Raw genomic sequence first — 21,171 nt, 5'->3', positions numbered from 1 at the left:
AGTCTCACAGTATTTTCCTTTATGTTGAAAAAGAAAACTATGCTGGATTTACTGGTGTACATCTTTCATCTCAGCACTCAGGAGGCTGAGGTCAACCTGATCTGCATAGCAAATCACAGGAAGCAAAAGCAATATAGGAAGATCCTGTTGCTAAAATCAAGTAGAATACTAACCACAATTTGATGAAGTCCCCTAAGGTCACATATTCATGATGTTAGATTCCCCTCTGTAGGCTGTGAATGCCACTGGTTAATAAAGAAAGAAACTTCTTTAGACCTCTAGTAGGACAGAACTTAGGTTGGCTCAGAAAACTAAACTGAATGCTGGGAGAAAGGAAGCAGAGTTCAGAGAGAAGTCATGTAGCCCCACCAGAGACAGAAGCTAGAACGTTAGCCAGTAAGCCATAACCTCATGGAAATACACAGAATAATGGAAATGGGTTAAATTAAAATGTAAGAGGTAGCCAATAAGAAGCTGGAGCTAATGAGCCAAGAAGTAATTTAATTAATATAGTTTCTGTGTGATTATTTTTGGGTCTAAGCTGCCAGGCATCTGGGAAACACATGGTCTCCTCCTTACAATATATTCAGGTTTAAGCCATTTCACCTAATACTGGAACCTGAGGCTTCTGATTCTCTGTCTAACAGCCTGTTCACCTTATTCGTTTCTATATTGTGTATTTTAACTCTTGGAGAAAAAAAAATCATGTTTTCATCTTCAGAAGTTCTGTATATAATCATGTGACATAGAAAACTAGTAACTTGAATTGTTTTATGTGCCTATATTTTCAAGAAACACATGCAAATATATTTTCATTTTATTATCACAACAAAATTTTATGGAGGATTTTAGTTTTAATGTGCTCTGTCTCCTTTTGTGTTTTGCCATCCCACTTTCTAGACTAACACCCTCTTTTCTCTATCAATGTGATACTCTGCACTGGGTTTCTCAGTGTAATGTGTGTGTGTGTGTGTGTGTGTGTGTGTGTGTGTGTGTGTGTCTGTGTGTCTGTGTGTCTGTGTGTGTGTATACACCCATGGCTTTGTGTCCCATATGTTCTGTTTTGTTTATCATTGTGCACTTTGTCCCAGATTCTGTATTTGAGTGGAATACATCACAAATTGCTGTTAATGTTCCCACTAAAGCTCTCTGCAAACAGAAAAGTGATTCAAAGATGACTGTGACAAAGCAGGTAGACAAGAGAGCTAATTATTCATCTTTGCATTTCTAATCTTCCTCAAGGAAAAATAAAAATAAAAGATGTGCGAGTTTAGAAAACACAGACAAGGTGAATACAGATGCTTGCTATTCTGGGACAGATGTCAGAGCATTGACTCAACTCAGGAATAGCTATGTAATATTCAGAAAGCATTGTGCGAGAAAAACAATCACAAGCACATGCATAACAAATTGCAAAATGGTGCTTTCTGTAGAAATTGGTCAATGTTTCATTATACTAAGACCAAAAATGGTGCAACTGGAAAAGTGAATTTCAATACAGATTTGATCTTGTCAAATGAAAAGGAAAGGAAAAAAAAACCTTAGGTGAAAAATGAAGATTCAAATATAGATATTTTTTAGTTGTACCTGTTGAGACCAAATATATAGCTTTCATAATTTATTGACTATACTTGAAACTTAATTCAAATATCTCTTATCCTCTTACACTAATTGTATAATGTACAAAAAGAAAGCTCGGCTTAGATAGAAAGGAATCTACCTCTAATGCCTTGCTAGCAGCATAAGGCAGAAGAAATGGGGGATTCCCCTCTGTATGCTGTGAATATCATTGGTTAATAAAGGAACTGCTTTGGGCTTAAAGCAGAGCTATAGGGGAACAGAGCCAGGTGGAGAAAACTAAACAGAATGCTGGGAGAAAGGAGGCAAAGGTAGGAGCAGTCACTGGAGACAGACATGCAGGAAACTTGCTGGTTGGCCATGAGCCTCATGGTAAAATATAAAATAATTGAAATGGGTTAAATTAAGATGTAAGAGTTAGCCAATAAGAAGCTAGAGCTAATGGGCAAGCAGTGATTTAAATAATATAGTTTCTGTGTGATTATTTCAGTTCTGGGTGCCAGGATGAAGGAGCAGCCCCTTCCAACAGGAGGCAGCCTGTAAAGAATGACAGAATTCCTGATTCTCAGTGGGGAGCTACACCTGCTTTGTTATTTGATCTTCAGCTCATATATCACATATACAATTTGTTTTCATTCTGGCAGAAAACTAAAATGGAAGCCATTTATACCAGAGGTGATTCTTCATTTTAACAGGTATTCTGACTGAAAGATATCTTTGTGGCTCAATTTCGATTTTACATGCAAGGATTTCCCGAATGTTCAGAGAATGTAAATTTTAGTACTTGGGATGAAGCTGAGTTAAAACGTTTGATGCTCTGACTTCCATTTACAGAATTGTGGGGTATAAGCTTGTAATTCTTGCACTTTGGAGTCTGAGACCAGAGAGTACTTATACTTTAGAAACCACCTAAGCTACATTGTAAGTTCCAGGTCAATTTGGGTTACACAATAAGACACTGTCTTTACGATTATTAATAATGACTTAACCTTTTAATTCTGCTGCTCATATTAAATTTAAAATCTATAGTTTGATCAATTAAATAGAAAAAAATCTGTAAATAATTTTCATTGAACCAACTATCATTAATTGGCCATGCTTTTGTTTAACCTTTAGATATTAAATATAGAGTTCTTGTGTGTATAAACTCTTGATATTTTCCCTTAATTCTGTTTCATTTTCTTAAAGACACAACCTACCAAGATACAGAATATTAAACTCTTATGGTGAATGTTTTAGAAAAATAAAAAATACTTTTGATAGTGTATTGTATTTAACTGATAAAAGCTTTATAAAATCTAGCTATTGGATATTTAACATACATTGTTTTTTAAACAAAAAGAAAGAAAATATTACATGAAATTCCTACATAAGGAAGAAAATTCACAAGTGTTTCATCCTATGTCATGTCAGTTACATTGAGGAGGTAAATTATTTGCCTTAAATAGAAGGGATCATTAAGTATGTCTGGGGGATAAAGGACCTCATAAAGAAGACACTGTACACATTCTCTTTGCTATGTAGTAAGCCTATATTCACCACTCTTCATATTTAGCTCCAGTTATCAAGTTGACACTCCTGGGAAGAGGGAATCTCAGCTGGGTAATTGCCTCCATCAGAGTAGCCTATGGGTACATTTGTGGGACATTTTCTTGATTGCTAATTGATGTAGAAAACCTGATCCACTGTGGGCAGTATGAACCATGAGCAGAAAAAAAGGCAGCTGAATATGAGCATGGAAATATGCCAGTAAATAGCATTTCTCTGTTTCAGGTGTTGGATTCCCTGGCAATGGACTGTAAGCTGCAAGGAGAAATAAACTCTTTCCTCCCTGAGCTATATTTAGTTATAGCATTTTAATACAGCAACAGAAAAGCAGCATCATATTTGAAAGCTTTTGACTATTTAAATACTGGAAGCTAAAGTTGAAAAAGGATGTTACAACTGAACCATAGTTATAACAAAATTTAAACACATTTCATTCATTGAAATATAATTTAACTACACAAATTTACTGATGAGAAATGTTTGCACTACTTAGACACTTCTGATATTTTTGAAATTTCAGAATAACCAGAAATGTAAAAACTGAAGACCTTAATTAGACACTCCACATAATTTTCAGAAGTAATGTCTTTTATTTTCTGAGATTCTAGCATAGTTTTGTCATTTTTCATTAAACATTATACAAACATACGTAAAATAGGGCTGGAAAATCCTCATACCTGCATGAGTTAATGCTCACTCCTCAATTAAGGAAGCTTCTCTTTGCAACATACAGAGACCATTACAGAAAACCACAACTAATTAAAATGCAATGGGTGGAGATTAATCCCAGTGGATTAATTAATTAATCCCAAAATAATCAGCATGCATAAGGCCCAGGGAACAGGTGGAAGAGAGGGCAGGAAGACTGTAAGAGCCAGAGAAGATGGGGAATTTGCTGTGAAATGAGATCTCTCAGTAATAGCTGAAGCTACAGGTGTGATAGCTCACCAACATGACTACTTGCATAAATACGAGCTCAACAGGCACAACAATCGACATACTAAAGTGAACTTGGGAAGGCTAGGAAGGCTTTAATCCTTCACAAAGAACTACAGATGACTAAGAAATGCTGGGAGAGCGAGCAATAGTCTTCCCCAGGGAAGAGCATACCAACTCGTAATCGGTTGCATAGGTTTTTCAGGAAGTGTTTAGGAATTTGGAATTGTGGCTGCAATTTTTTATTTCTAGATTGGGTTAATTTGAGAATCTTTATCCCCCCTCCCCCCATGATACCTTTCTTGGAAACCATCAAAAGGAGAAGAAGAACTGAGCATCAGTAACAATCACTCTGGTTCTTGGCTGCTGTGGTCGCCTCATACCCTTGCTCCTGACTTTCTTGTCATAGTGGCATGTAGCCTCAAACTGTGAGTCAACTGCTGTGGAGCTGGCCCAGTTGACAAACCATTTGCCACATAAGCATGAGGACCAGAGTTTGGGTCTCTAGCTCCCACGTTAATGCTAAATGGGTATGGCAGCCTGCCTGTAATTTTAGCACTTATCAGAGACAGGTTGGCAAACTCTGAGTTCATTTGAGAGACCCTGCCTCAGTGCAAACAGTGGAGAGTAATTGAGGAAGGCTCTGAATATTTGTCCTGGGCCTCCATATCCTCTCTCTCTCTCTCTCTCTTTTTCCATGTAGAGCATATATGAGAACATTCATACATACCTGCAAATCGACTAAAAATACAAAAATAAAAAGGAAAGAAAAACTGTGAGCTGAAATAAACCCTTCTCTTCATAAGTTGTTTCTGTAACATGTTTTGTTGAGACAATGAGAAAGGGACTTAATGTAGAAAGCTGGCAGAGAAGAGCTGGGCGACTGCTGTGACACACAGGACCATGCATAGCTCTTGAGTTTTTGCAAATGGCTTGCAGGAGGAATGCAGAATGTTCGCAGCTGTGGGTTGGGGAACCCTTAAAGAGTGAAAGTAGAGCTAACCAGACCACCCTTGTGGAGTCTGGAAGTTCAGGATGCCAAGAGAATGTGGAGTGGAGGCCCAGCTTGTGAGATTTCAAAAGGGAACAAGGATTCTGTTGACAGGAGGGATACAGGCTTCAGGTTAGTCTGGCAAAGAATCAGACTGCATTTTGCCCCGGTACTCATGACTTAATGGAGGCTGATTAGAAAGGAATGGACTAATTTGCTTGCTGGAGGAGCTTTGAAGATAGGTTGAGCATTCAGATTGCTGCCACTCACTCTTCCCACTCAGGTCAGCAAGAGAAAAGATATGTGAGCAGAGTGAGTGCTGAAAGGAAGAGGGTAAGAACAAGTTTACAGTTGTTGGACACGGAGGGTGCAGAGAGAGCAACTGGAATTGTTAAAGAGATTAAAGCTATCAAAGGGATGCCTTGAACTCTTTGCTGGGACCACAGGAAAGACATCCTGGCAACTAAACCTCAAATATTCATGGCTCCATCTGGTGAAAATGCTAATTCGTTTGAAAGCAGAGAGAGTAAAGTGGTAGGGCCATGCAAGGTATTATGCCTTCCAAAATGGTGGCTAGGGAATGTCTTCAAAGGTCAGCATTCAGGGTGTTCAGGCCTGACAGAAACGCATTCGAATGAACAGCAGAACGTGGCCATTTCATTCACATGTTGCTGGCTTTACAGGTGTGATAGATGCAAAAGCCAAGGGGTCCTGGAGGATTGCACCTGGTTTCTGTCTATGCCGGCTCATATGTGGGGCAGTGTCAGAATCCTTGCAAGGATTAGAGAGCCATTGAGCAACGCTGTAAATGTAAAATCTAAGTGGAAACAAAGGCATGCCCCATCTGCATGCCCATCGTGCCTCCCTGCTTCATGTTGGGAATGCCAAGTTTCAGGATTCCAACATGATTATGACCCTGCCACCCAGCAGCCCACTGGCATTCAGGTAAACACCTAGCCATTCCATGGTCCTGAGAACAGATGTCGTTAAATCATGTGTTGTATAGGCTTTTCCTGGCTGTGGATGGCTCTGTATGCATGCCCAAGCTATCTCTTTTAAGTAATCTCCGCCCACTCACAGTCTCTTTTCTGCTGTTCCTGTGAAGGGGCAAGCAAGACTTTCCCTTCTTCTTCTTCTTCTTCTTCTTCTTCTTCTTCTTCTTCTTCTTCTTCTTCTTCTTCTCCTTCTCCTCCTCCTCCTCCTCCTCCTTCTCCTCCTCCTCCTCCTCCTCCTCCTCTTCTTCTTCTTCTTCTTCTTCTTCTTCTTCTTCTTCTTCTTCTTCTTCTTCTCCTTTTCCTCCTTCTTCTCCTTCTCCTCCTCCTCCTCCTCCTCTTCTTCTTCTTCTTCTTCTTCTTCTTCTTCTTCTTCTTCCTCTCTCTCTCTCTCTCTCTCTCTCTCTCTCTCCTGCTCTCTACCTTCCTTTTCCTATTCCCTTCCCTTTTCCTATTCCCTTCCCTTTTCCTATTCCCTTCCCTTTTCCTATTCCTTTCCCCAGTAAAATTCCTCAGTTAAGCTTTGCCTGCCTGTTTATCTCTTTTTTTTCCACTCCCCTCTCAGTCAACCACACTTCCTCCCCCTTACCTCTGCCCTTTCATGATAAACTCCCACAAACTTTTGTTGAGCTCTGTGGTTCATTCCTCACCCTGCATCTCCAGCCCACCAGCAAGACCAAGACCATAGAACATGATGAAGAAAGCTACAGACATAAACTGGAACTAGCCCAAGAGAATAACTATGTGTGTTACAGTCAAGCTGAAAGAATGCCATCCAAGTTCATTGGCTCCCAGATGATTCTATCATGAGGGAAAGAAGTCTGATATATATCTGCAGGGTTTCAGACTTGCTTTGCTCAGATCATTGTTTTCCATGCCTTCTTCCCTTTTGGAATGGCCATGTTTACTCTGTGCCATTTTATGTTGCAAAATTGCCTCTGATGTTTTGCAGTTTCAGTTAAAGAGTTGCCCAAGCCGCCTGACGATTCAGCACTTAAAGTTCTGAAGGGTTGAGACTGCTAAAGTGTTGGGTTACTTTGGCACTTGGACTGGACTCGGTATGCATTATGAGATGGCTATGAGACTATGCATACAAAAGATTGTCTTCAAATTGATATTTCAGTGATAAGTTGGCAACAGTGGGATTCTGATGATTATATATTGATTGCCTACTTGGTAAGATATCAGATCTTCTAAGAGGCAATCTCTGGACATGTCAGTGAGAAACTTTCTAGATCAAATTAACCTAGGTGTGAAGCCCATACCAAATGTAAGTGTCATCTTACAGGCTGGGTTCCAAGACTGTATAAGTAGAGAAAAATAAGCTAATCACTAGTCTGTGTTTCTCAGGTCTGCTTGATTTTGGATGCAATGTAACCAGCCATCCTAAACTCCTACAGCTGTGACTTTTCTGTGTCCATGACTATACACTGGAACTGGTGAGTCAACATAGAGCCTTTCTTCTTTAAGTGGATTTTGACAGGTATTTTGTTATAGCAATGAGGAAACTAATGCAAGTCCTTTCAATAATAATATATTTTGAACAAAGACATAGAAGAGTTTTTTTATATTTATTTCTTTCTGTTTACTAATTGAGATCACAGAGCAGGAATGGTTTAGCTCTGTCATATAAAATATTTTTTGTTTGTTTTTTGGTTGAGGTTTTTGTTATTGTTATTGTTTTGGGGAAGTGGGTGTCACTGAGAAGCTCTGGTTATCTTGGAATTCACTACGTAAGCCTGGCTAAACTCACAGAGATCCAGCTACCTTTGCCTTGCAGGTGCTGGGAATAATGATGTACATCCCATGCCCAGCTACGCAAATTGATATTTTTCAGTTAAAAGAAATACAGAAAATTTTGAATTTCACTTGTGTTTTTAATGGCCACATAGTACTTATGGTTGACTTTCTGGACGCTTTGGAAATCTCTCCTCTTCAAAGATACTTTTTCATTCAAACCGGTATATATACCATTTGCTAAACATCTGCCTTTTATTCGCTTGTTGCCACATCTAGATTATCTCATATCTTTGTTTAGGTATCTAGAAGAAGTGACTAAAAACATGGTAACTCTTTTGCATGTATACTACCAGAATGTACTGCTAAGTTAGCAGAGCCCTGGTCAAACCTGAGTCCTCATTCAGAACCCAGCTGTGATCACCATCTGTAGTCTCAATTACATAAACAAAACACAAAGAACAAAATGTTCTTTTTAGTTTTAGGATTTTGTCCTTTCATACAAGACACTTGGTGGCCAAATGATTCCTTTACTTTTAGATTTAGAACTTTGTAGCTAATATTTCTTTAACCATCCTAGGATACATAAAGAAAATAGTAACAGACAAAAGAAAACTAAAATGTGTAAAAGATGACTTTGAAAAATAAAGAATTTAAGGAGAACAAAATGGAAGAAATCACCAGAGAATCCAAACTACTTGGTCTTTGAAATGCTATAGTTTAAATTCAATCTCACAAGGGGACCTATGAAATATTTATACTTTAATGTCTCCAAAGTAGTTTAATGTGATCTGCCAAGTCACAGTTGGAGCAGAATATCCTGTCCAGGGTCAGGCAATGTGCTGTACTCAGCAGGTCAGGCCCAGTTTGCACAGCCAATATGTATCCTACAGACTGAGAGAAAACAATTCAGTTGAGGGACTGAGTAAACCAATAGCCAGAGAACTCACTCAGAAATATGAAAGAACGTTCTCTTCATAGCTCTGCATACATCATTAATTTACCCCAGAGTGAAAGAGACCATTTTTCATATGCTGCATAATCTCATAACGTTAAGGTATTCATCAACAGTCTCCAAGGAACCTTGATAATTGAAGCTACAAAGCGATTTTAGGAGATTACATGTCATTAATATATAGAGATAAAAAGTTTGTTATAATGGGGGCATGATGGAGTTAATGAATCCTAATTGATTTATCTATAATTCAGAATAACATTGTGATAACTTTCTCATGAACACAGGCGGCTGAAGCATTTCCTTTCAAGTTATATTGTAACAATGTTTATCAGCATACACAACTTCAGTGCTAGCGTCTGTTTTTCTCCTCCACTTAATCTAATCAAAGGTGCAAACCTTGGGTCTGTTCCAGAGCAAACTTCCTAGTTCTCAGGTCAAAACCTGTACTGCAGAGCTGCTGGTCTGCTGGATGTCATATGACAGATAGACCTGGAACAGAGATGAAAGGGTGTTCAGGCCACGAGTCTGGAGAATGACAGTTTTCTTTGTGATGGACCCCAGCACCAGAGCTTGTTAAATAAGCCTGTGACAATGATGAAAGACAAAGCCATCAGTCTGCTTCAGACTATGACCTATCTGCCCATGACAAACCAAGCTATCTCTTCTCACACATGCTGACATCTCATAAAACATTCCCATAACTAGCAGCCAGAAATAGTGTCTGAAGCCAACCCTACGAGAGTGTAATAGCCGGCTGCTTATCTTTGAGCAAGTGAATGGAACGAAACCTGAAGTGCTCTTAGTCTCACAGCTAAAACTTACCTTTTCCCTTAGGATGTTTTCTGTGATGGACTATTTCATATAGCATTAAAATCCGAGTCATAGCATGAAAATGGTCACAAGGATCCTGTTTTTAAAAGCTGCTGATTTTTAAATTCTCCTCCTACTATTTCATTAGTCAATAGGTTTACTTCACAAGCCCAGTTCTGTTTATTCAGAGGCACTATATAAGTCAAATAATTAGAAATCGTCCTAAGAACTATCTCTTTGCCAGTGCCTACAATGTGCTGAGCTAGGACTATTCATGGAATACATGTTACCTCAGTTAATGCCCTTAACGCATAAATTACCTTATCATAGCTAGATATACTATCTCCCTAGTGCAATGCCATTACTATACATTTTAAAACTAAAAAAAAAATAAAAAAATAAAAAAAATTCAGATCTCTGAAATACTTTCCTCAGGTGACTCTATGTATGAATTGAAGTTTGGGATCTGAGAGTCCTGATTTATCATTTTTATACTGCCAGAATACTAACAAAGGCAATGAGAAACCTAATAAAATGGATAGTCTGAACATGAGAGCCTAGATTTTTTTGAAAGCCTATTTTGAGGCTGCACCTGCTTTGGATTTATTGGTGATTTAAACCTGGGGTTGAAATTGTTACCTCTAGTTATCTCCATGGTAGAGTGTGACATTCTTCCAGATGTTCACCTCCTTGTGGTTGTTTTCCTGGAGAAGCAGACATGTTTTTTCTACACATAGTGCTTCTCTTTCCCTAAGACAGAACTCCTTTTTTCCTCTGTTTCACTTTCTTTTCCTATTGTTTGTTTTCAAGACAAAGTCTCACTAGACTCAAACCCAGGACAGTCTTCACGCTCCAGTCCTCCCAGTGCTGGCTTCACAGTCAGGAGCCTGCACATCTGGCCCCGATTCCTTTCTTTTAATGTCTCTCATTTCCCTGCTGCCTCTCTAACTCTTACTTCCCTAAATACCCATTCTCTGTTTCAGACTCTTGCATCTCTGACTGTGCTTCAGCTTTACTTTCTCCCCGTGAATCACTTTATCTACACCATGCCGATTCTGAAGCCGGGGTCCATTTAAATTCCGTCCACACAGTTCCACAGTTGTTTGGCAGCCAACCACCTGCTCACCCATCTTCCCCTCCAATTCCTTAAAGATGGAAATCTGTCCCTGCATCTCCCATGGTACGGGCAACTGGAAAAGGCTCAGTGAAGGTCAAGCAGTTGAGGTGTTTTCTCTGTGAATGCTTTCAACATTCAAAGAGGAAATTGCTGATGCATAGACATCACAGCTGGGGAGAACTGTCTGCTGCTTCCCTCTCATGGAGACTTGCTTAATACCTTCCAGTGTTAATAAAGCTGGTTCTTAGGGGACAGATCATAAGGTTGGTTCCAGTTCAGATCTTTTCAGCCTTAAGTCAGAATGACATGGTGCCTTCTTCAACAGGGGCTTACCTTTACTGTCTAAGAGCCAACAAAGAGCTGTAACAGTAGTCTACATTGTTTGAGGAGCTTCTTGCATTCCTCCACCAAAAAAAAAAAAGTGCATTTTCCTATATCTAGCATGGCTTGACCCTAAAATCCAAACTAGGGAGATATGGGAATGGAAAAACAACAGACACCAGTGAAGTGAACGACAGACATATTAAGAGCTGGGCTGGTTTGGGCTGGGCTGGGCTTACTCTGATGGAGGACACTTGATATGCAGATACTCAATGAATTTACTATGTATTGCACAATCAAGAGGAGGTAACCAGTGTCAGTGGGACATCTCGGACTAGGAGGAAGGATTTACCATTTCCCTGTGCCTGACCCAAAGAAGGCTTCACTATTTCCATGAGTCTGCCCATGTTAGACAATACCCCTTCATTCAGGTCTTTATCAGCTCTCCACGAGGATTGTCAAACTTGAAACTGAGATAACTTCACTTGAAGTATATTTAAATCTGCATATTAAAAACACATTAAAACTACCAATGCAATTATATTTAATTTTTAAAAAAAATATTAGGAAAAAGCAAAGAAAGGTAGACTAGCATGAGCAAAGAAGACACAAGCTAATAAGCAGAATCTCCCCATGGCTTCTGATTCAGTTCCTTCTTCCAGGTCCTTTCCTTCACTTCCCTCCATGAGGGACTGGAACCTGCAAGTGGAAATGCACCTATTCCTCACCAAATCGCTTTCAGTCATTGTGTTTGTCAGAACAACAGGAAGCCAATTAGAGCACCTCTAGTGTTAGAGAGCAGCACTGCACGCCACACCCCATTCCAAATAAGCTTCTTTATAGCAATAGAACCTAACTTATTTTTTTAAGCTTCTGTTCTACTTTATTACAATTAGAAAAAAAATATGTTAGAGAATAGCAAAATTACATTGCTATTTTGGTTTTGATAGTTACCTTAATTTTAAATGCAAATAACAGACTTTGGTAGAATTTGCAGATTTATTAGAATGAAGATTAGTAGTGACAGAAACACAGATTCAGTTTTAATTATAAAATAACAGTATTGTTTTTTGCTGGAATTAAGCTATAATGAATTCTCAAGTCTGGTTTCAGGCTTGAATGCACTGATATAAGTGTGTGTGTGTGTGTGTGTGTGTGTTTGCATGTGTGTGTGTGAGCATGTGAATGTATGTATGGATATATGTATATTGAGAGATTAGATACAGACATATAGATAAATAGATTTGGATGTGTATATATATATATATATATATACATACATACATACAACTGCTATTGTACTACCTCCACAAATTATTGCTTTTTAAGAATTTAGTTAATTTACTTTACATATAGGATTTTTGCATACATACAGTGATCATGGAGGACAGCATAGTGTTTTGGATTTCCTCCTAGACCTGCAGTTACAAAGCACCAGGTGGGACTGGGAACCCAACCCAGGTCATCTGCAAGAGCAGCAAGCACACTTTACTACTGAACCATTCCTCTAGCTCCACAAATTCTTGATTCAAGTAGAACAGATGATATCGACTCATTTAAAAGAAATCTCTCCAAGGGATTATGTTACACATCAACAGGACAAACCACTGGTTTAGTCTCTGATTAAACCTGGAATGAATTCTGTAGCATTCCTTGCTAGGTGTCATGTGCCCAAGTCACTTTTAATGCTTTTGGCAACTAAACGATGTCAGAGTTCCAGTGACTTTCATGAACAGAAAGGCATGAGATCACTTGTGAAATTCATTGTTTACCATCAGAAAAGCCCATGTTGTTTCCTATTATAATACACAATGCTGGAAGATTTTAAAATCAATTTTCTCTTAAGTTAAAAGTTATTAATCTCATACCACATACAATATTACAGATGTATCCTTCTCACTGTATCCTTGGTCCTCTTAAGTGAAAAAATTAAGAAGAGAATGGCTGAGCTGAAATAGGAAATATAATGAACAAAAAATAACAGAAAAGAATAACAAAGATTAAACCTTACAAAAACTGAATATCATAAATTCTTTTTTATATTTATTTATTTATTTATTTATTTATTTGGTTTTTCGAGACAGGGTTTTTCTGTGGTTTTGGAGCCTGTCCTGGAACTAGCTCTGTAGACCAGGCTGGCCTCGAATTCACAGAGATCCACCTGCCTCTGCCTCCCGAATGCTGGGATTAAAGGCATGCGCCACCATTGCCTGGCTGAATATCATAAATTCTATCTGTGAAGTTTGACCATAAATTTTTCTCTAATTTGTGTTCCCAACTTCAAATAACAGATAATATGTAAATCAGATTGCCTGTATGTGTATGAGAATATTGTTTTTCCTTTAATGAGCCTATTGGGTTTGGTAGAAAATGTCTAAGCACACTATCCAATGAAATCAACTGATACAAACAGGACATTATTATATGGACTATGTTGGTAGAATGGGGGTTTGGAAAGAGACAGCAGGCAGGACTAGTCAAAACTGCCAAAAGCAAATACGTTTATTGAACTACATATGGTCAGTTATGGTCAATCATTTACTTCAATAAACCATGTATATGTATATATTATATGTGTGTGTACACATGTGTAATATTGTACATGCATGAAGAGGTCAGAGAAGAGCCTCAAATATGGATGCTCACCTTTCATATTGTTTGTGACAGTTTCCTGCTTTGTCTTTGTGGACACTAAGTAGCTAACCCATGGACTCGTTTTCCTAGTCATTCTGCCATTTGGATCGTGGATTAGAGATATGCTATTGTCCCCCAGCTTTACAAAGGCTGTGAAGATTCAAGCTCAGTTCCTTGTGCTTGCATGTCAAATCCTTTTGTCACTGAGACGTTTCTTCAGTCCCTGGTTCAATTCAAAGAGTGAAAAGTCAACAGAGGATAAAGAAGAAAGTAAGAACTATCAGTGCCTGTGAGGAATTGTGAGAGCAAGGAATTATTTGTGGCAATTCAACTTGACTTCACACAATAGGGGAACACAGTAACAAGAAAAACACACAGATAAAGAAACAGCTTTTTAAATAACTGGAGAATCCTAAATTCCAGAATTGGAAATTCGATAGAGTAGATTTGGAATTCTTCTAGACTAAAAACCGTATTAATAATTATAGTCTAATATACAGGGTTGTCCTGATTATTCTGGGATTTTTGTTTTACCATATAGAGTATTGTTCTTTTGAGGTTTGTGAAGATTTGTGTTGAAATTTTGATGGGAATTGCATTGAATCTGTAGATTGCTTTTGATAGGATTGTCATTTTTACTATGTTAATTATACCTATTCAAGAGTATGGGAAATCTTTGTATTTTCTAATATTTTCTTCAATTTCTTCTTCAGATTTTAAGTTCTTGTCATACAGGTCTTTCACTTGTTTGGTTAGAGTTACCACAAGATTTTTTTATGCTATTTGTGGCTATTGTATAGGGTGATGTCTCTCTGAATATTTCTCAGTCAGTTTATCATTTGTATATAGGAGGGATACTGATATTTTTGAGTTAATCTTGTATCCTTCCACATTACTGAAGGTGTTTATAAGATGTAGTAGTTTGCTGGTGGAGTTTTTGGAGTCACTTATGTATACTATCATATCATCTACAAATAGTGGAAAAGTTCGACTTTGTCCCTTCTAATTTGTAACCAGGATACCTTGCTCAGGCTTGATACAGGGGGAGGGGATCAGTTCTGCCTCAATTTGCTATGCAAGACTTTATTGACTCCCCAAAGGAGTGGATGGGAATGTGGGAAGCCGGGAGGAGGGAGGCAGGAGAAGTGGAGTGAAGGGTAACTGGGTTAGTATGTAAAAGGAAAAGAAACTTAAATAAAAATCTACTGTCTAAATGTAAGTATAGTTGCATTAGTTTAGACTGTGGCTATTTGTAGTCTGTAGGAACATAGGACCAAGTCAACCCAAGGCTATATCACTGAAGATGTTGAAATGTTATCTTCCTTTCACAAGGCTATGACAAGTGAGCAATTTCAATACTATTTATAAAAATACTCCACAGTAGTATAGATTATTTGTATGAGAAGTCCTTCAGTTATGACTGGCTTTAATATATCACAGATAATAATGCTCACTTCTGAGTCTCAAGGAGGCATAGTCGCCTCAGTTTGAAGGGAAGCCTTGTGACTAGATATATGAACTTGATAACATGCCAGAGAAGAGGCATTCTACAACACTGCAGTCAGGATCTAGGACTTTTCCACCTAAGAGCTTATTTGGTAGCAGTGAAATTTTATCCCAAAGATATACAGAGTTAAGCACTTGGACACCCATTCTGTGATAAGGGCTGTGATGGTTAGTCATGATTATCAACATGACAGGATTGCAAATTCCACAAGAGATTAGTAAATCCCTCCTCTGGGTGTGCTTGAGAGCCTTTGCAGAAAGTATTAAGTAAGGAGAGAAAACTCACACCAAATTAGAGAAGTTCCATCTCATAGGTTTGGCACCAGAAAAGTAGAAAGGTGGGTGGAGGAAAAGACTGGCCAGCACAGGCATGGTCTCACTCTCCTTCCTTGACACCTTGGTATGAACTGCCATGCTTTACCCTGTCCACCCCCACCATGATTGACTGAAACCAGGTGCTAAAATAAGCCCTTACCCATTCATGGTTTTTGTTAAGTTGGTGAGTTGATTTTTGCTTGTTTGTTGGTGTGTATAGTTACAACAGAAAATTTTGACTACCACAGAATTTTACTTTAAACTATGAAGAGCCATAAAAGATTTACACAAAGGGCAGTAGTTTGTGTTCAAAAACATTTAAGAAAATTTGTCACGTAGTTCACAGATAATGGACTGCAAGAAGAGACATGGAGGATGGTGAAGACCTGTAATGAAATTGTTAGGAAGAACATTCATAAAAGAAAAAGGCTGGATATAGGTCACATCCACAAAAACAGAAAGGAAAGGTCGGAGAGCCTTCCTAAAGCAAGAACACAGGACAAGTGGCAATTGCTTCTTGTTTACTTCAGTATTTTTTTATCATTCAACTCTGATCAGAGTCAGGAATGAGTTGATTTGTGAAACATTAGCTCAGTAGAATGGGTGACAATTTACTACTTAAAAGGTCACAGAAGTCAAGCCTGAAAGCTTCTTATTTGGATGAAATTACTCAAGTCGTGTTTGAAACAGTGTTTCTCTCATATGCTGGCTTCCAAAATTTAGCCAGTCCCCTCAATTAGGCCTTTTCATCTGTGGAACTTATCCAATACAGCAATGTTCTGTGGCCTTTGATGTCCTTTCGTATCATATCTGACACAGAGAGAACCCTCTGTCTGTGCTGCAGACAGAAAATAACATTAAACTCTACAGCAATGTAGGTTCATTACCATTTAAAAGGATTTTGAAAACACAGAGGTTATGAATTTGACCATATAAAAGCTCTTCTTCTCTTGTTGGCACTTAAGGTGATGGCACAGAGACAAATCAGTTTTGAGGGGACACAAATAGTCACAACAACAACAAAAGAATCCAGAAGTTCTGAAATTTTATAAAAGTCTAAAAGGAAAGCAATCACATTTCGTATCTTGACTTTTAGTACAAGTAAAGAGACTACAGTTGAATGATCGAATAATTGTGACGTAAAGTGTGCCAAATTTGAATAAAGCCACCTCAAGCATTTCTTGAGGCTCTAGTGTCACAGGAGATAATCAGGCATTTTATCTTTGTCGTTTCCATTTCTCCTGCTTGAGAAAACTTGGCAGGTGCACAAATGGATGCAAATAACTTGCTTGAACTTTATAATATATACTCTATGATTTCTTCAAAGTAGAGCATTCTCGGATTATACAGGAACCTCCAGCACATCGTGAGATGATAACGCTTCACAGAAGATGACACGTTAAATTTGGAAAAGTCTTTGAAAATTATATAGCCAACCTCCCACTCAGCATAGAAATACCTTCGTGACAAGGATATCCCTGACAGAAATTATCACCCAGACAGTCTGAATGTTCTGCAAGTATTTTATTTTATAACTCCACTACAATTTTTTCTTCTATAACTCCACTACAATTTTTTCTTCTATATTCTTATCAAAGGTGTTTTTTTAAAAAAAAATCTTGAATGAAGCCAAACCAAATATTCAGTAGCACCAGAACCAATCAAAAATACTTCTATTTCTTGTTTTAATATTTGATCTCACCTTCCCACCTTGTTCCTAATAATATAAGACCTAAACGATTAAATCTCCTGAAGCCAAATCTAAATAGAGAAGCCCAGGCGCTCCATGAAAGGCATTCATGTCTACCAGGGGAAATCCTATTAACAGGGGCATGGCTTGTCCTCTGCGACTCTGTAATAGATTCTGGTCATTGCCACCTTATTTTCAAAGTGGATACAAATGAGCTGCTCAATAATTTATTCTAAAATAGTTCCATGACTCACTGTTAAATTCTCCATAATGTACATTCAGGGTATAATTTATTGATTCATTCAGTTTGAAAAATACTAATGAAGTACCTTTGTGTATCATGCATTTCTCTTTGTTTTCAAGCTGGATTGTTCCACATATTCTCTATATGCCAGGAGAAAATGTAAAACTGTAGGGAATGGGAAATAGAGGAACTTTGGAAGCATATATATCTTAGTTAGGGCTTCTAGTGTACTAAACCAATATAACCAAGAGCAACTTGGGAAAGAAAGTATCTTTCCTCTTAGGTCTTACTCAATCACTGAGAAGAGTCAAGGCAAGAATTTAACGGAGAAGCCTGGAGCCAAGTTCAGAAATAGAATAGAAACAGAAATAGAATAGAAATGAAGATACAGACTATTCGAGAAGGGAGGCTCGCTACACATGGCTTATTCAACATGATTTCCTATAGCACCAAAGACCACTTATCCAGAGACATCACCAATAGTGGGTGGGACCCTTCCACATCAACCATTAATCAAGAATATGCCCTATAGACTTGCCTATACAGGCTGATCGTCTCTCCTGGAAACATATTCTCAACTAAGATCCCCTCACCTATGCCTAGGTTTATGTCAAGATGACAAAAAACGAGTCAGCACTACCCTCTAAGAACATTAACTGAGACTATGTTTTCTACAAGATTTCAGGTCTCTGTTGAAATATGGCCTATAAATAGAAGTTAGATTTTTTTAAAAAAAAAACATGAATAATCACTGTTACGAAATTACCGTGTTTTGCAATTCTATAGATATACTTTTAGTCCCATAAGTAGGATCAAACGAGAGAACGTTAGACTAAGGTCAGGAGAGGCTTAAGGAGGTTGTGATGGTTTGAATGAGCGCACCTGCATAGGATCCTATGTTTGCATGCTCAGTCCCCAGTCCATGGAACTGTTTGGGAAGGATTAGAACATATGGTTGTTGGAATAATTATGACCTTTATGGAGGTGATATGTCACAGCAGGGTGCAAAGTGACGATTCAATGTCTCTCCTTCTCTGCCAGCTGCCTGAAGATCAGGATGTAAAGCTCTCAGTTCTGCTTCAACACCATGCCTGTCTGCTTTTCACCATGAGAATCATGGGTTAACCTTAAAACTGTAAGCAGTTTTTCAGTTAAATGCTCTCTTTTATAAGAGTTGCCTTGACCATGGCTCTTCATCACAGAAATAGAATAGAAATGAAGATGCAGACTATTGTGAGAAGGGAGACAAAAGAAGTCAGAGTTCAGTGGAGTTCTAATAATCAAGAGTATATTTTTTCTGGTTTGTACTTCTGTTTTTCAATTACTACAAGTAGGTGAGATTGTGTGGGTATATGTATCAATAAGAAAGTCAGAACAAAAGCTGGAAAAGTATACTGACTGTCACAGAATATCTATTTTCTTAGCACATGAGAGACAGTGTTTTGTGACACACACCATTATAAACTCAATCAAGGTGAGACTATGAAGCCTTTATTGTAGGAAACTGAAATGGGTTCTTGCATATCTTGATAGGGAAAATATCAGTGGATAAATAATAAAGCCAAGATGTTTTATGTGAATGAGTGAACACTGTGATGAAAGAAAAAAGAAAAAAAAAAGACTAATCCCAGACAAACCATGGATCACTGTAGTGGGGGTAAATCTCAAAGGCAAATATTTAAGATATAGACATATTAGCGATCAGAAAACAAGTATCGAAAATAGGGAAACTTTTATGACTGAATATCAGGAAATCACAAACTGATCAAATGCAAAAATTTATCAGATATTTGATACAAGTTACACATTCCTTTTACTCACTTTTATTTTTTTATTATTTTGTTTGTGTAAGAATTTTATGTGAATGCATGTTTGTACACCACTTTTGGGATGTGGTGCCTAGAGAGGCCAAATGACAGAATCATATCCCGAGGAATTGGAATTACTGATGGTTGTGAGTTAATATGTGGGTGCCAGGAATTTAACCCACGTCATTTGGAAGAGAAGTCAGTCCTCTTAACTGTTGAACCATCTGTCCAGTCTGCACATTCATTTTATATGAAAATAAAGAAAAATAAAACAGGAAAAACTATACATTTACCTACCATAAACCAATTTCTTCTGCTCCTATTAGACCAATGTACCTTAAGCATGAAAAAGATTGAAGTTCTTGCAGTAAGGAGGCCTGGAGGCTTGATCATAAGTTTTCAAATTGTTGGACATGTTACGACTAAATTTTAAGAATTTTGTAAAAAGTATCTAGTTACACTGAGAACTCATTTACAGGTGATAATGATGAATTTATAATGTTTGAAATTTTATTCAATTCATTTACAATTCATTCAGTAGGTTGCTGATATGAGAAAGGAGGAAATGATTGATAAAAATGTCCGAGAGGTACTGGGTGAAGCCAAGTAAATATGATAATTATTGAAATTAAAATTAAAACATTGGGAGGCTGGGACTTAAAATGTTATCTTTGTGGAGGTACATATCTGCCAGGGTGAAGAGAGAGTGAAAACGGAAAAGATATCAAGGCGTGAAGGCCTCCAGTGAGAGAGGCATGTGTATAGCATAGGGTTATGTGAGACACTCATAAGAAAGGCCTGGGGCTGAAATAGCCTGATTATTTACCCTCCAAAGCTGAGCTGTTGTTCCACAGAAAAAGAGACACCATGTTTCCAAATCATGATTTCAGATCCTACCAAGGAAAGTCCTTGATATATGCAAATGGAGAAAAAAGCAACCTCGCCCAGAGAGGCTTACAAATGGGTAGAGGTAGCTGACAACATTTTCCTCTATTTCATAAGCTAGAGTAGTTAAGGCTTTAAATTCCTTTGTGGCTGCAGAAGATACATAATTTTAATGTGGGTGAAGTATATATGATGCCTATCATTATAATTCATAAGCAACCATGAATGCTCAGGTGTTCTAGGAACCCCTGTACCATGGCAGAGTAAAGAATATTCATGTTTGCAAAAAAAAAATGCAAGTCAGACTAGAAGGGTGAACTCTGTGAGATGATGTTTTAAATACCAGCAGCTCTCACACAACAGCAGACTCTCTAAGCAGTTCTGAACCTATGCCATGTTCCTCCAAGTCTCTTAGAACAGATTTCTTTCTGTTTATTATGTGTTTCCACTTCACAGACTACATTCATATTGTGAGATAAGACCCACTTTCACCAAACTTTTACAATAAATGCAACGCATAGGGAAAGTTAGCAAATGGCTACATCCACAAACTACCATACATTTAAAGCTCTCTTGTATCTTTGGCCGTGAAACAATATGGGTGTGATTTCTCTTGATCCTTTGCATTACTCACTCAACAACCCTGCCTTTTGATGGGAATTTAAACCTCCTATGACAATTGTCCTTTCAGCCATTTGTAATGAGCCCTTTTAACTAAACTTTACACAATCATCACTTCTTTTATATTTCTTAAGAAGATTGTTTTTCAAATCATTTCCAATTGGCCTGTAATATAAATATCTACTGACAAGAAAGTCCTTTTTGCTTCTACATGTAGGTTACAGCATTCCTGTTTTCCTGTGTGGCCCTAATTGTAACATCTGTTTATTTCCATACTAAGTTACTAACCTTTGGAGTAACACTAAGTGCTGGATAAGGGTAACTTCGTTGCTGTGCAAAGAGACTTGGAAGCTTAGCAGAATACCAAACATGTATTCTCAAAAATTGTCTGGGAAGGCAATGTCACCAAAACCCACCCATGATTCTGTAAACACAGGATAGCACATCTTGTTCTTCAAGTTTCACTAAACAATTGGGCTT

This window comes from Microtus oregoni, unplaced genomic scaffold (assembly GCF_018167655.1).
Source record: "Microtus oregoni isolate MIOR12 unplaced genomic scaffold, Mior012 000037F_ref0000500, whole genome shotgun sequence".
NCBI classification, from domain to species: Eukaryota; Metazoa; Chordata; class Mammalia; order Rodentia; family Cricetidae; genus Microtus; species Microtus oregoni.
This window is presented reverse-complemented; position numbering follows the sequence as displayed.